The sequence below is a fragment of the Alligator sinensis genome, unplaced genomic scaffold (assembly GCF_000455745.1).
Source record: "Alligator sinensis unplaced genomic scaffold, ASM45574v1 scaffold138_1, whole genome shotgun sequence".
Taxonomy (NCBI): domain Eukaryota; kingdom Metazoa; phylum Chordata; order Crocodylia; family Alligatoridae; genus Alligator; species Alligator sinensis.
Genome location: NW_005841862.1, coordinates 3,968,181 through 3,982,126, shown reverse-complemented (window position 1 = coordinate 3,982,126; position 13,946 = coordinate 3,968,181).

Here is a 13,946-nt window from a genome sequence, read left to right as displayed (position 1 = left end):
TTCCCTAACTTGTCTCTCTTTTTGACAAGCAAATGTATTTTATTTGTTTGGTTACAACTGAATCAAAAGGACACCAACTGCATTTTTCCCAGTACTTGAAGTAAAGATCAATACAAGTGACAGACGTTTTACCTTCTACAGGCCTTGATACATGTGCAAGTGATTTATTTAAATGTGGATTTAAATGCATCCGATCTAGATGTATGCTTATTTAGATGAGGGTGATACACGGTCATTTGGTCATGAGTATTAAGTTATGTATCTCATAGCACTATTGGAGGGCGCTTACATGCCATGATGTTTTTTTTATAGAGTAGATTCACGTAGTTTGAATTCTCATTCTTCAAGTGGCACTGTTCTAGACAGAAAATATATCTATTTAATTTTAATTTAGCTTTAATTACACAGCTTTAATTTAATACTCCAAAAGCTTAAATAGAATAAATATTAAAATTTTAAATATTTAATATTTAAATAGTTAGCTTCAATAGCTTAGCTTTCATTTAGCTATAATTAAATATATATATATATATATATATGTATATAAAGTAAATTAAAGCTTTCTTCTCTGTAAAGAATAAAATGTATTTGCTTGCTATTCTGAGCCTCATTTCTTCTTTGTATGGGGGAAGGGGACAGGAGAGCGGTTGAGGGGCTTAGCATTGGGGGCGGGGGATATATTAGCCGCTGGATAGGACACAGCTATGGCATCCTCTGGGGTGCAATGTGGATATATGGGGCTACAATGAAGCATTTTTTTCCAGGCAGCAAAACAAGGTAGCTATATGATAGTGCAATGCACTCAAAGGCTGCAGGAAGCCAGGAATCAAGGAAGCATTTGTTCCAGAACCCTTTTCATTTGAGGGATCTAAATTTGCAGACCTTGCAATGATTTCAGGAAGAGAACTGGCCCTTTCAGTATGTCACAGGCACCAGGTCTCTGAGAAAAGACAGTAGTGGTTTGTCTGACTGCTAGCTCAGAGTCTTTTGTTGCTGATATGATTAAGGCTGGGAGGGGCCCTGGCTGATTCTTGCTAACATGAGAGCAACCAAGCAACAACAGATGGACGTGGCCATCCCACCACTGTTTTTGGTTAAGGGGTTACTTGACTTCACAATGGTAGCAATTACCAAGTTGATTGCTGACTAAATTGTCCTAAGTGCTAGCCTTCCAGTGTATATCCTTTTGCTTGTAAAATTTAAAGGTTGTGCGGGCATTCTTATTTTGGCTATAGCAGCCTGTATTTCTAGTTATCATAAAGGTAAAATTATAGCAGGTTAGCATAAGGGTAAATTTAATAGGGCATAACGCATATGACCATAAAATCTCAGCCAGCTCTTCACTGTAGCTTAGCTGAAAAAATGCTGCAGGGTCTCAGGGGGTTGCACTGAAGGTTGGGGGCTGCTGGCAAGGACTGAAGGGTCTGAGCCAGGCCAGGGGCTTCCAGGGCTCCAGTGTGAGCTCCCAGCCTCCAGCCACCCTCCAGGACCCCAATACCCATGCTGCCCCCACAGGTACCCAGCAGCTCGGTGCCTGGCTCCTGCCCTGGCTGTTAGTCACACACCTCACCCATCATGTTCCTCACACCACAAAAGACATATGTAAATGAGTAGGGCTACCATTAGAGGTGCACCGATGTATCAGTCCCATATTGTATCAGCACCGACATAAGGAAAATTGACAGTATCAGCAATCAGCTTTTTTTGGCTGATGTGGCTGAAAATGTCACTGATAAATGTTCTGTGCATGCGCGCAACTGCAGTACAGCATGCAGGCAGCCAGGAGTGCAGCCTGGCAGCATGGAGAGCAGCATCGGGCTGGTAAGTCTGTTGTAGGGGAAGTGGAGGGGCAGTTCGAGGCCCCCGTGCTGAGGGAGGGAGTGGGACTGGGGCAGGGATAGATGCTGCACAGCTGGGTCAGCTCATCGGGGGGGCAGCTCCCACCACTGCACACACCCCATGAGGGCATGGCAGGCATGTGCCACTGGATGTGTGTGTGAAGTGAGGGCGGGTTGCTGCTGTGGGCTGGAGTTACACCAGGCTCTTCCCAGCAGGGGGGCTGGGCTGGGGCTGTTCTGGGGGCAGGCAGCAGCAGCACTGGGAGGGGCGGTTGTGGGGGGCTACTGTGAAATCTGGGGTGGCTGCAGCCTCCCCATAGCTCCCTCCCAGTGCTGCTGCCATTGCCCTGAGCACAGCCTGGTCCAGCCCCTCACTGGGCAGAGCCCAGTGCTGTCCTCGGCCCCAGCCTGCAGTGGCAGCCTGCCCCTGCCTCATGTGCAGATCTGGGAGTACATCCCCCCCATGCCCTCCTGGGGTATGTGTAGGAGCAGGAGCTACTTCCCACTTCCTGTGCTCCCCAGACGAGCTGCTTGCAGCTTCATCCTGCGCCCCTCCCTGGCTGTGCAGGGCCTGCCCCTGCCCTAGTCCCAGCCCTGCTCCCTCCCTTGCTGCAGGGGGCCTTGATCTGCCCCCCAACATCCCCCTCCATCCCCCACCCCTTCCCCCACAACAGACTTACCAGCCGGACACTACTCTCTAAGCTGCTGGGTTGCATATCGACAGTTGGATTGGTATCAGCCAATATGGCTCGTTAAAAATCAGCCATTGGCACTGGTCCAAAAAATTTCTATTGGTGCACCCCTAGTTACCATCATCTGGGTTTTTCCAGACATGTCCTCTTTTTTGGCCCCCAGTCCTTCTGTCCTGGAGGGTTTTAAAAATGCGACCAAATGTCTGGGTTTTTGTTTTGCCTCTGCTTTCCTGGGCACTTCCAGCTTGGCTGCTTGGGGCTGGAAGCAGAGGGGGAAGGTGATTGGATGTTGGGAGATCATGTGCTCTGTGCACTGGCCCTGGCAAGCTGCTTGTAGGTGAGAGAGAGAGACAGAGAGAGTGTGCGCACTTGTGTGTGAACTGTGTGGCCAGCAGGGCTGGGGTGGCTGTGGGTTAGGAGTGAGGGGCACTGGCAGGGCTGTGGAGGCTTAGGAGTTAGGGGCAGATGCAGGGCACGGGTATATCACTGCTCCCCCCCCCCCATATACCCCTTCCCTCTCTTCTCCTCTTCTCCTCCTCCCCCTCCCTCTCCCTCCCCCCTACAGGTGTCTTCTTTTTTGATACTGGAAACATGGTAACCCTAGAAACGAGCAACATGAATAGGAATACTAATTAGAAAACCATCTGCTGAGTGGGGAGTGCTTTCCCTCAGGCCCAGCCGGACAGAGCGTGGAAGGGGTGAGAGAGCTTCCCCAGGGGCTGAGGTGAGATTTTTAAATTTCCCAGGTTCAGTATTGCCAACCCCACCATGTCAAAAATCATGAGACAAACTCTTAAAAATCAAGAGATTTGGAATCTAAATCATGAGATGCTATTTTGAAAGTGTGTGTGTGGAGTGTTATTTGTGAAGGTGTGAGGAGCTGTGGGTGTGTGAAGGGTTTGGAGCCCAGGGAGGTGGGGTTCCCACACACCCTGGCAGGATGCGGGGTACTGTGGGTGCAAGCAGCAGGGTTGGGGGGCCTTGCCTTGGGAGTGAGGGGCAGACACACACACAGACAGACACAGGTGGGGGCAGATGGGCAGATCAGGTCGCGGTTCATGTGACAGAGCTGCAGGCAGCTTGTCCAGAGGCACAGGAGAGGGGTGGGCAGCTCTCCACCACTGCATGCACCCCCAGGGGAGGCATGGGGAGCAGGTGCCCCCCATATTTGTGCCTGGAGCAGAGGCAGGTTGCACACTGTGGGCTCGGGGCTTTGCACCCTGCTGCCTTTGCCCTGAGAGCCATGTGACACTGCTAGGCAGTCAGGGGATGCGCAATCAGTGTGTGGCTCCTGGGGCAAAGACAGCAAGGCACAGAGCCCTGAGCCACAGGCACAAATCCAGGGAGCACTTGTCCCCCATGCTTCCCCCAGGGATGCATGCAGCAGCAGGGAGCCACACCCCCATGCCATGCTCCTGGACAAGCCATCCATGTTGGCTTAAAAATGGCATTTAAAGGTCTGTTTTTTGGGAATTTTGTTTTTTGGCTTATAGGTATAGATATATGCATTATAAGGGTTCAAGATGGGCATCAGGGGTTAAATGGATTTCTAAAGAGCTTGGGAGACACACACACAGCTTCTCATGGCCCTGAAAGCATACAGGCTATCTAGCACAACAAAGCCAATGGATGGACACGGCCTGAGAATTGAGGGGGGCATGCCATAACACGATATCACAGCCTTCATGACAAATGGGTTGTCTAACACAACAAGGATACACAGCCTGGGAACCAAAGAAGTATGTACCATACTGTCCCATAACACAAGATAAGTAACACCAGCAACAAGGCCTCAGAGGGGGGGGCCTAAGTCCCAGTTTTGGGAGAACAGACCAAATTAGGAGACCCAGAAGGCTATGTGGATGTGTCACCATAGAGAGACAACCAACCTGAGATAGCCACAGATGAAGAGTCATCGGGAGTCATTAAGGGGGAAGGAGAATACAAAAGCAGAGACTTGAGATTACTAAAGGGTCCCTCCCTTTGTCCTGTCCTTCCCTGTCCCTCCTTGCTGTCCCTCCCTGTTTCTTCTCCTCCCTCCTTTTCTTCGTTGAGAAGGGTCCCCTTTTCCATCCCCTGGGAAGGGTCCCCGAGGCCACCATGGACCAAGGGCATACCAGCAGCCCAACTCATGCATCCCACTGGAAGGGAGCTGTGGGCCTTGGCATCCCACCTCCTGACTGCTGACATCTAAGAGAAAGAGCCTCAGAGTGGAGATTGCATCCTGACCAGATGTACTTTGCCTCTGATGACAGCCCTAGGATTGGTAGATATAGAATTGTTTGATTGTTTGTATTGTTGCTTTTTTGTTATCACTCTGTATCAATAAACTTGCCTATTATCAACTGGCAGGTGTTGCGATCAGTCTGAGGGTTGTGCTCACCCGGAACAAAGGTATAAGGGCTGTGTTCCTAAAATCCAGTGTCAACAATTGGCCATTCTGCTGGGACAAAAGAGTAGTAACCTGACTGATCAGGGAATTGGTTGATGCAGAGTGATCTGTTCTAGAGGGGTTAGCTGAGACTTGTAGTAAGGTAGAGCTGTATGGTAATTGACTAGGGCTGTAAGTGTTATGCAGGAGATGTTGTTTGTTACTGCTGTTCCTTGTTTGCCTAGGTCAAGCAGAGAAATGGATATGGTTACATGCTGTGGTCCACTTGGGATTAAGTAAGAACCTCCTGTTGTGTTTGCAATAGGAAGCTAGAGAACAGAGAAAGTTATCTCTCTGTTGGAAAGGCTGTGTGAATGAACAGGGTCCTTTGGCTCTAAGGTCCTTGGGAAGGGTTACAGTCTTTTGTGGATGGTTACAAGAGCAGTTATCTGTTTGCTGTGGAGTCTGTAAGGTGTAGGTTACAGGTGCAGGTTATGGCAAGGCAGAGTATTATCCAGGGAGTGCAGCTTCAGAGAGATCAGAGACAGATACTCTGGGATCCTGTGTGCACCAGAAAAGAGAGGCAGCAGAGGGCACAGAAAGAGACAAGGCATATTACTGGACATCTGCTCAGGCAGTGTCAGCTCCATCCCACGACTTGCTCTGGTCTCCCGTTCACCCCAGCCCCACTCCCTCCCTCACTGTGGGTGCCTCAGTCTGCGCCCCCCCCTTCCCCTCCACAGACTTACCTCCACAGAGCTGCTCTACATGTTCCAGAAGAAAAAAATCCTGAGATTTGATCTCTGTCTTGGGAGATCACGAGTTAGAATGAATTGACTTGGAAACCAGGAGTATCGTGATTGTTTCATGATACTGCAGGTGGCTTGGAGGGTCTGTCCTGGGACCTGGCTCCAAAGTCCTGGAGACCCTTACACAAAGCTCCTTGGTGCTGCCACTCTGCTCAGCACCCATCTCGGAGCTGGTCCCGGATGGGGCATTTCCCCCTAAGAGCGGAAGTGAAAACTGCTCAGGCTTTGCAGCTTTCCAGAAGGGCCAGGCCAGCCCACACAGCCCCGACCCCTCTCAGGGTGCTCTGTCTCACATGTGAAGCGACTCTGCCAGTTCTTAGCTCTAGCAGGCAGGTGACCACAGCCAATAAAAGACATTGCCTCTTGCATGATTCCTGGAATACCATAGCTATAACCATCAATCTAACATTACTATAACTTGCTTAATTATATCATGCTTCCATGAATTCTCTTTCAGTTTCAAGTGGGAATTCTCTTCCTCGGTTTCCTGTTCTAAATAACTGTGTGGTATTGCTGTGTTTTACAGGCAAATGCAGCTGTACTGAATAAAGCTCCATGTTACTCAGAAACTCATTTTGAGGCTTAATTCTGTCTACAAAATGCTTTGAAATCCTTTGTATTTTGCACTTCTGGGAGTTCATGTCGCTGCTATTCACTGAATTGTGATGGGCTAGCTGGTAGTGGTTTGACCTAGGGGTTTTGAAATGGTAAAAAATGATTGGAGGGCTTGGGATTCCCTTTCCTCACCAATCAGGCCTGGAGACACCCTCTATGTCCCCTGATTGGCCCCTCGGGTCACCTGGAGGGGGATAAAAGGGACAACACAGCTGACTCAGAGAGGTCAACCAGCGAGGGGCCACAAGGAAGGAGTTTCAAAGAGCTGGCAAGAGCTGGGCCAGCAGGGCAAGAGCAGTTGCCCCAGAAGGAGCAGGACCCTCAGGCAGCAGTGGAACTCTCAGCAGCGTGGCATGTGGCCGGCAGGAGAGGCTCCTTGCTGGTCCCCAGGATCCCCAGGGAGAGGCTGCAGCCAGTAGGAGAGGTTCCTGGCTCCAGCTAGAAGTTGAACAGTGATCTGAGAGGTTCCCAGCTCTGCTTCCAACTTCTCCAGCAAGAGGCAGGGCAGCTTGACATGAGGCAGGGGCTCCGGGAAGGCCAAAAGCCCTTGCAGCATAGGGCAGTCCCAGCAGTGGTGGCTTTGTGGTAGAGTTTCTGCTTACCATGTACGAGATCTGAATTCAAGTCCTGGCTGGACCAAGTAGGGGTGAGTCAAGTGACAGGGGGGAGAAATTATTGTTGGAATGGAGGGGGTCATTGTATTTTCCCTCTTCCCCCCCTCCAGGTTCCTGCACCCTATTTGTTGTGTTGTTTGCATTTTATGCTTTGTCAAACCGGTCTTGTGTTAACTGGATGAGTATGAATACAAATGTGAATACCTAACCTTTTTATTAGTAGAATACATGGAAGTTTTACCCCTCCCATGACAGTCTTGAATTGTATCTGTATACATACTTGAATTTTCAGGGTTGGCACAGTGCTGGTAGCAACAGAACCATCTTTATTTGGAGGATCTGAGTTTGCAGAACTTGCCATGATTCCTGGCAGAGAACTAGCAATTTCAATACATATCACACTCCAGCTTAAGCTTGGCCTTGAAGTATACCAGTCCCCACCCTCCTACCCCATTCCCACTCCGACAGGGATTTTTTGGAGGATGAGAGGGAAACCTCCTAGAACAATGCATTGCCCATCCCACTATTGTGCATGTCAAAGGGCTACTTTCAGCACTGGTAAATTCCAGCTCCATTTCAGACCTGTGTCTGTGCCCTGCACCAAGCATGCCTGGTCTCAACTCCATTTCACACCCGTGTCTGAGCCCTGCACTTACCGTGCCCTGTCTCAGCTCCAACTCTCACCTGTGTCTCAGCCATTTTAGCTGCAGGACAGTCCAGGATCCCACTACTGAAACTTCCTAGCTCAAGTGGCTACTTGAATTTTCAAGCTGGCAAATACCAATGTGATAATTGAGTACTTTGCACTTCCAGCAAGCAAACCTGCTTTATCTATTTAACCTCACACACACCCAACCACAAGAAAGCGTGGAGATAAGAAATTACAGGCTCTGGAGCTATGCTTGGTGGAAAAACTATGTCACTCTCACGATGACAGACCCTAAATCACATTTGCATAATAGACATTACAAAACCACACGCAGAACCTGGTTCAGCTAAACTATGTCTATCGCACTTTAGTTATCACCTGACGATTGGGACCCTAAATGAGATTTAACCCCATGCACATGTATCATGTTACAGGTTGTAACACATTATCAGGTTGTAAAGTGTAATATCTATCATAGCCTTATCATTCCCCAGCACATCAAGGAACCCAACTTCAGCGCGTCAGGATTGTAAGGTCTTACTTGTGCTGGGCCACCAGTTTCAGTTTTTCTTCATATGTCGGATGAAAGGCTTTGCCATCTTTTTCTGTAGAAGAGAAAAGAATCTAGTATTCTGATTTATTCATTATGAGATCACACACACACATACACACAGATACACCAGTGAGAAAACCTCAAAGAACCTCTCCCTTGATTTTTTTTCAGAAGCAATTAAGACTCTAATGTGCCCCTTAGTGACTTGGTAAATGAAAGCAATACATTTAAATAAAAACTGACACAAATGTGTCTAGAAGAGAGATCCAGCTTTAGTTATTACAGCTTAGTGCCCTAAGATTTTGCATCTTTGATTACGTTTTTAGTTGGAAAGCTCTTCATAGACATAGCTATTAAGTAGGCTCACACTGCATCATACGGATACAGAGTTTTCAAATATTTAAAAAGCTTCTAATGTAAATTCTTCAAATATGCCTACCAAGTCCATTGTAATGTGGATGCAAAAACCTCTTGTGCAAAAGCTAACTTTGCCTTATGGATTTTAACTTTATTCTTTGCAAAATTATGAGAAGACTGCACAAAATAAACTAAATCAAGATGGAAGGAGAAAGTCCTGCTTAAAGCAGTTTGATGACTCCAACTGCCTTAGCAAAATACAATAGTATCCCACCAACCAAGAGACTAGCATTAATACCAATTATTAAGGCTTAAACTGAGAGGGCTTTGGCCCTAACAGAGGTGGACAGCATTAAAAACATTTATATATCCAGTATATCAATGATTTTTAAAGATACATGATTCTGCACTAGCTCTATAACCCAGCATCTTGTACAGCATGGCCTGAGCTGCATACAGAGAAGTGGTTTTAATTCAATTACATCAAACAATAATCAAGAAGGAAAATGATACATTAAAGCTGAAGATTTAAAAGTTAGTCAACTAGGACTATCACGCATCATATTCAACAAAACAAGTGTCGAAATAAGACAGCGGAGAAGTAGCAACCATTTGCTATGATACTGCTTACTGAAGAGACATGTTTCCTGTTTCACAAAACAGAATGAACGATCTCTCGCTTTTTTTTTTTAAAGAAAGAAGAACAATTAGCATACAATAGGGGTGCACCAATAAACATTTTGGGGGGGCTGATACCGATCCAATTGTTTTGGGAATTGTTACTCTGGGTGGCATTAGGGCATGTAGTGTTGCGATGGAGAAATCCTAGGCTGGTACACTAAAGAGGTTGCCAGGCAAGGTGGGAAGACATTAACTCCTAATGAACAGGAAGCTGCTGGATCACATACTGCTTCAGTGCATATACATCTAGATAGACAAGGTTCCTTGGGTGAATCTGATATCTTTTATTAGACCAACCCAAATAGTTGGAAAATAATTATTAAGCAAGCTTTCAGGTTCAAAAGCCCTTTGTCAGGCTAAGGAAGTTTCTGCAGTTGGTGTGTGCAGAAACTTCCTTAGTCTGACGAAGGGTTTTTGAACCTGAAAGCTTGCTTAATAATTATTTTCCAATTATTTGGGTTGGTCTAATAAAAGATATCAGATTCACCCAAGGAACCTTGTCTGCCTATGTCCTTAGACCAACATGGCTACAACCTACACCCCTGTATACATCTGGATGTAGCTCACATTGCAGGGCCTTGCAGCTTTAGGTCCTTCTTACTTTAAACCAGGGATTTGTGCCTGGTTCCTTAGTTAAGAGATCCCATTAAGGCTGTCCAAGGAGGTAAAAGCTCTCCCTGCTCCCCTCCAGTCTGGTGCCCTGTGCCTGTTGGCAGCACCTGCAACTGCTCCTTTGGGAACTGCTGCTCTTGCCTACCCCCTGGCAGCCCCGGTGTCAACTGTGTCCACGCTCCCAGTGTAGTAAAAAGATGTTAGCCCCCATAATTTTGCAGTAATGCTTGAGCAACAACCATGTGATAGAAGTGTCTTATGACCATTGTATGACCCTTTTGTGTAAAGATCAGGAGGTCTAATGTCCAAGCTGTGGTCTGTGGTTCTTACTGCTTGCCTTGCATTTTGAAATTATCTCTGTCCAGTGCCTTAAGGTTACGTTAAGATAGGAAGTTACTAAAGTTTAACTAACTTTGTTGAAATTGCTCTTTTCTTCTGAGCATGCTGCAATTCTACCTTTGAGTGCGCACGTACTAACCCTGATAAGTCACATTAACCAATAACTAGTTAAGTACAGCCTACAAGATCAGACGTCACAATTAGGAACTGGTACTGCAGCCAATAAACTTCTAGTACGTCAAGACTCTGTTGAATGTAAGCTATAAAAATGTAATTCCAGGCCGGACTCATGGTCGGCCCTGATTTGAGCTCTCTGCTCCCCGGCCGAACTGTTTGCAAACAATAAAACCTAAATGGACCCAGCCTGTATGTGTGACTCTCTCCTTGAGGGTAATTGAACAAGCCTCCAGGGGAACAAAACTAGCCATTTTGGCAACACCAGCAAAGTTCTCTGTTGCAAGCAGACATGGGGTTGGAGCCACACTTTGCAGCCTAGCTCACCCCATCTGCTCCTCCTGCACTCCTGGGACCAGCCAACAGAGCTGCAGGGATGGTTGCTGGCATCTGCAGGAGCAGTTTCAGCAGCAGGGGCTCCCATTGCCCCCTCAGGGAACGACACAGGTACAGACAGGCAGGGAGGGAGCAGCAGTGGAAAGAGCACAGCAGAGTCAGGTCCTACCACTGCTGCCTTTACCTGGCACCAGCTAGATCAGTGGTTCTTCATTTTTTTAGCCTCAAGGCACCTCTCTGCCTCTCTTCTGATGCAGATTGGGGCTGAGTCACTCTCAGCTGGAGTGCCTCAAAATTCAGAAAAGTTATGGAGGGGTGCCTTGAGGTTAAAACGGTTGAGGACCAGTGCTGTAAAACCTTAGCTTTAAACAAAATGCTTCAGTATCATTTAATCACCAGGATTTATGGCTGGCATGTGTTCATATTGCTTACTATCTATCTCCAGGCAGTCTTCTATTGGCAGCACCTGTTTGATAGTGCATTAACAGTAATCATCTGATTACTGGGAAGCAATTCTGGAATCCTAAGTATTGTTTAATTTCACCTGAGAGTCATTTATTTTTGTACCTCGATAAAGAATTAAAATCTTTGTTCTTTAGAGATGCCCACAAATGCTTTGGTATAGGATGTGTGATACAGCCTTTTCTGCTGCTTGGCACGTAATGATTGGTTCCTAAAAATGGCTCCGTTGTGCCTCCAGTGACTCACATCTGTGGATTCTTGTTCTCTGGAATTTGCAAAGCGTTACCTGCTGTAGAGACCTACATCTACGACTGGGACTGCACTAGTGTTTGTTAATCACATATGAATGTAAGGACTCCTTTGACTGACTAGCCCTTGCCCTAGATGAGACTTATTTCTCTCATTTGCCTCATGAATCTGTTCAGCGAGGGCATGTATTTATAACTGCACATAGTCTGGAAAGTGATTGGGCTTTTAAATCATTTCTCATAATGTTTTTTCTATCACTTATAAAACTTTATTCATTCAACTTACAAATTCATATCCTTCAGTACTTATAGTATCTAAAAATAATAGGGTGATAAATCCTTTTATGGAAAGAAAAATTCCAGGCTCTTCTAACTCACCTAGAATAGATGCAGTAATACATGAAGTGTCTGAAAAGGTGGGTTAGTATATCGTACCATATTTTTTCTAAATGAAGAGTCTTTTAATTTAGGAAAGCAGTAGTTATTCCAACATCTAGCCTTCTCTGAGCAGAATACTGCAGCTCCTTTCTCCAAGCTTGATGTATTGTATTTTTCCCGTTGACTCCATATAATCATTTGCCCATGTGAGTCTTTATTTATTTATTTTTTTTTAAGTACTACTTCACAGTAACAGAACATCTCACTGAGAGCTGCTTTATATTACACCCTGCTATGGTTTGTGAGCTGCTTTTCATTGCTATTTCACCCTGAAATAGGCTCATCTTGGTTATGCTACTTTTGCCACCAAACATTAAACTAAACAATTATGTTTATTGTTAGCTGGTATAGCTTGCCTCGAGCAGGATTGGCCAGCCTGTGGTATTGGTGCCACAAGTGGCACAGGCAACCTCTTTGTGGCATGCAGAAGATCAGGGGCAGGCAATAAAGGGGCAGACAGCAGGAATTGGAAAGCAAAGCAGTAAACGGTGTGCGGAGCACAGGGAAGGAAAAAGAAAGCAGAACAACAGGAGGCGGCAGGGAGCAGAACAGCAGATGGGGATTGGAGTGGCACTTGGGGTGTGGAGCTGATTTATAGCATCTCTTTCAAAATTGTTGGCTCCTACTGACTTAGAACATGCTAGCATGGGTTAAAAGTGATGCCTGTCTTCATAGGAATGGTCAGTAGAGTTGCTCATTGTGCATTTTTACTTTGTTGCAGCATCTTGTTGAAGTGGCAGCAATTTAAAGTAGGGGTTTTCAGCCTTTTAAAGTAAGTATACCCCCAGTGGCTGGATGCAGAGAGGAGTGGGGGACAGGGTGGCATGTAGCTGGATGTGGAGCAGCAGCATGGGGTGATAGATGGCAGTGGCCATCGCTGCATGCAAGCTTCCTCCCCCAGTGTCCGACCAGCTGGGTGGTGCCTATGTGGCCTGCAGAAGGGCACTGCTGCCCTCGCCCCACCCCAGCTCTTCTCCTGGGAAGTGGTGACATGGGGCAGAGAGTGGCAGCACTCCATCCTCACTTTCCCATAGGTACCCACTAGGGCCTCCCCAAGTACTCCCAGGGGTATGCGTAGCCCTGGTTAACAAGCCCCGATTTAAAGGGAAGCCACATCTAGGACACAACTTTCTGGATTGGTAATAGCCAGGTATGCTAGACCTGTCTTTGCAGGGAGACCCAAGTATTCATATTTTGCTGTAGTATCCCTGCTGGCATAATTTGAATGTGAACATAGCATGTTAAAGATCCTGACTCTTCATGGGTAAGAAATGGGACCTTGTTAACAGGTTCAGTCTTTTTTAGCCCTCCCTTCTTTCCAACTGTGGCAGGACTCCTTTCCAGGCTGGACCCCATCAGCCAGGGCTGCTCTGACCTGGCTCAACATGCTGTGGTCCCAGGCACACATTTAAATGCAGCAGCTGGGAGCAAAAAGCTCCGGTGTCATGTGCCAGTTTATTAATTCACATTAATTTCACATATAGACATGCCACTTGACAACAGGAGAGAAACTAAGATGATGAAAATAATGTGCCCTCAACAAATGGCTGATAAAACAGAATAAGACATACCAAATAAAAATAGAAGGGGAAAGAAAAGAACTGAAGAACCGATAAACAAAGCATTTTTATTGTAACCAACTCCTAAAACTCTCAGGTGGAGGAAGTCAGAGCTTCTTGCCACATGAAACCTGGATGAAGCACTTGACACAGTAAGGTAGGGGTGGGTGTGTGTGTGTGTGCGCGCGCGCGCACACACACACACACACACAGAGGTGGGTGAGGAGCAACAGCCAGATGCAGCAAACAGGATGTTTGTGAAGGAGGATGAGAAAAGACACTGGAGAGGAAGGTATCAGACCGCTTGTTTGCAGGTGTGGGATTGGAAAGATAGGAAAGGAAGGTGGAGCTGCTTTTCTGTGCAAATGTGTGTAGATCCGACTAATGTAATGCCAAGCTAGTTCAAAAATCATGAGCCAGGCCCCCAAATCTGACATGGCTTAAACAAAACAATACAAAAATAAACAAAGCAAACTAAGCCCCCCCCCAAACAAAACAAAACAAAAACAACCCCCCCCAAACCCCATGTAAACTGAAAAGCAAGAGTACGATAAGGACTCATCACTATAGTATCATGCAGAAGGCAAATAAAGTGAGTG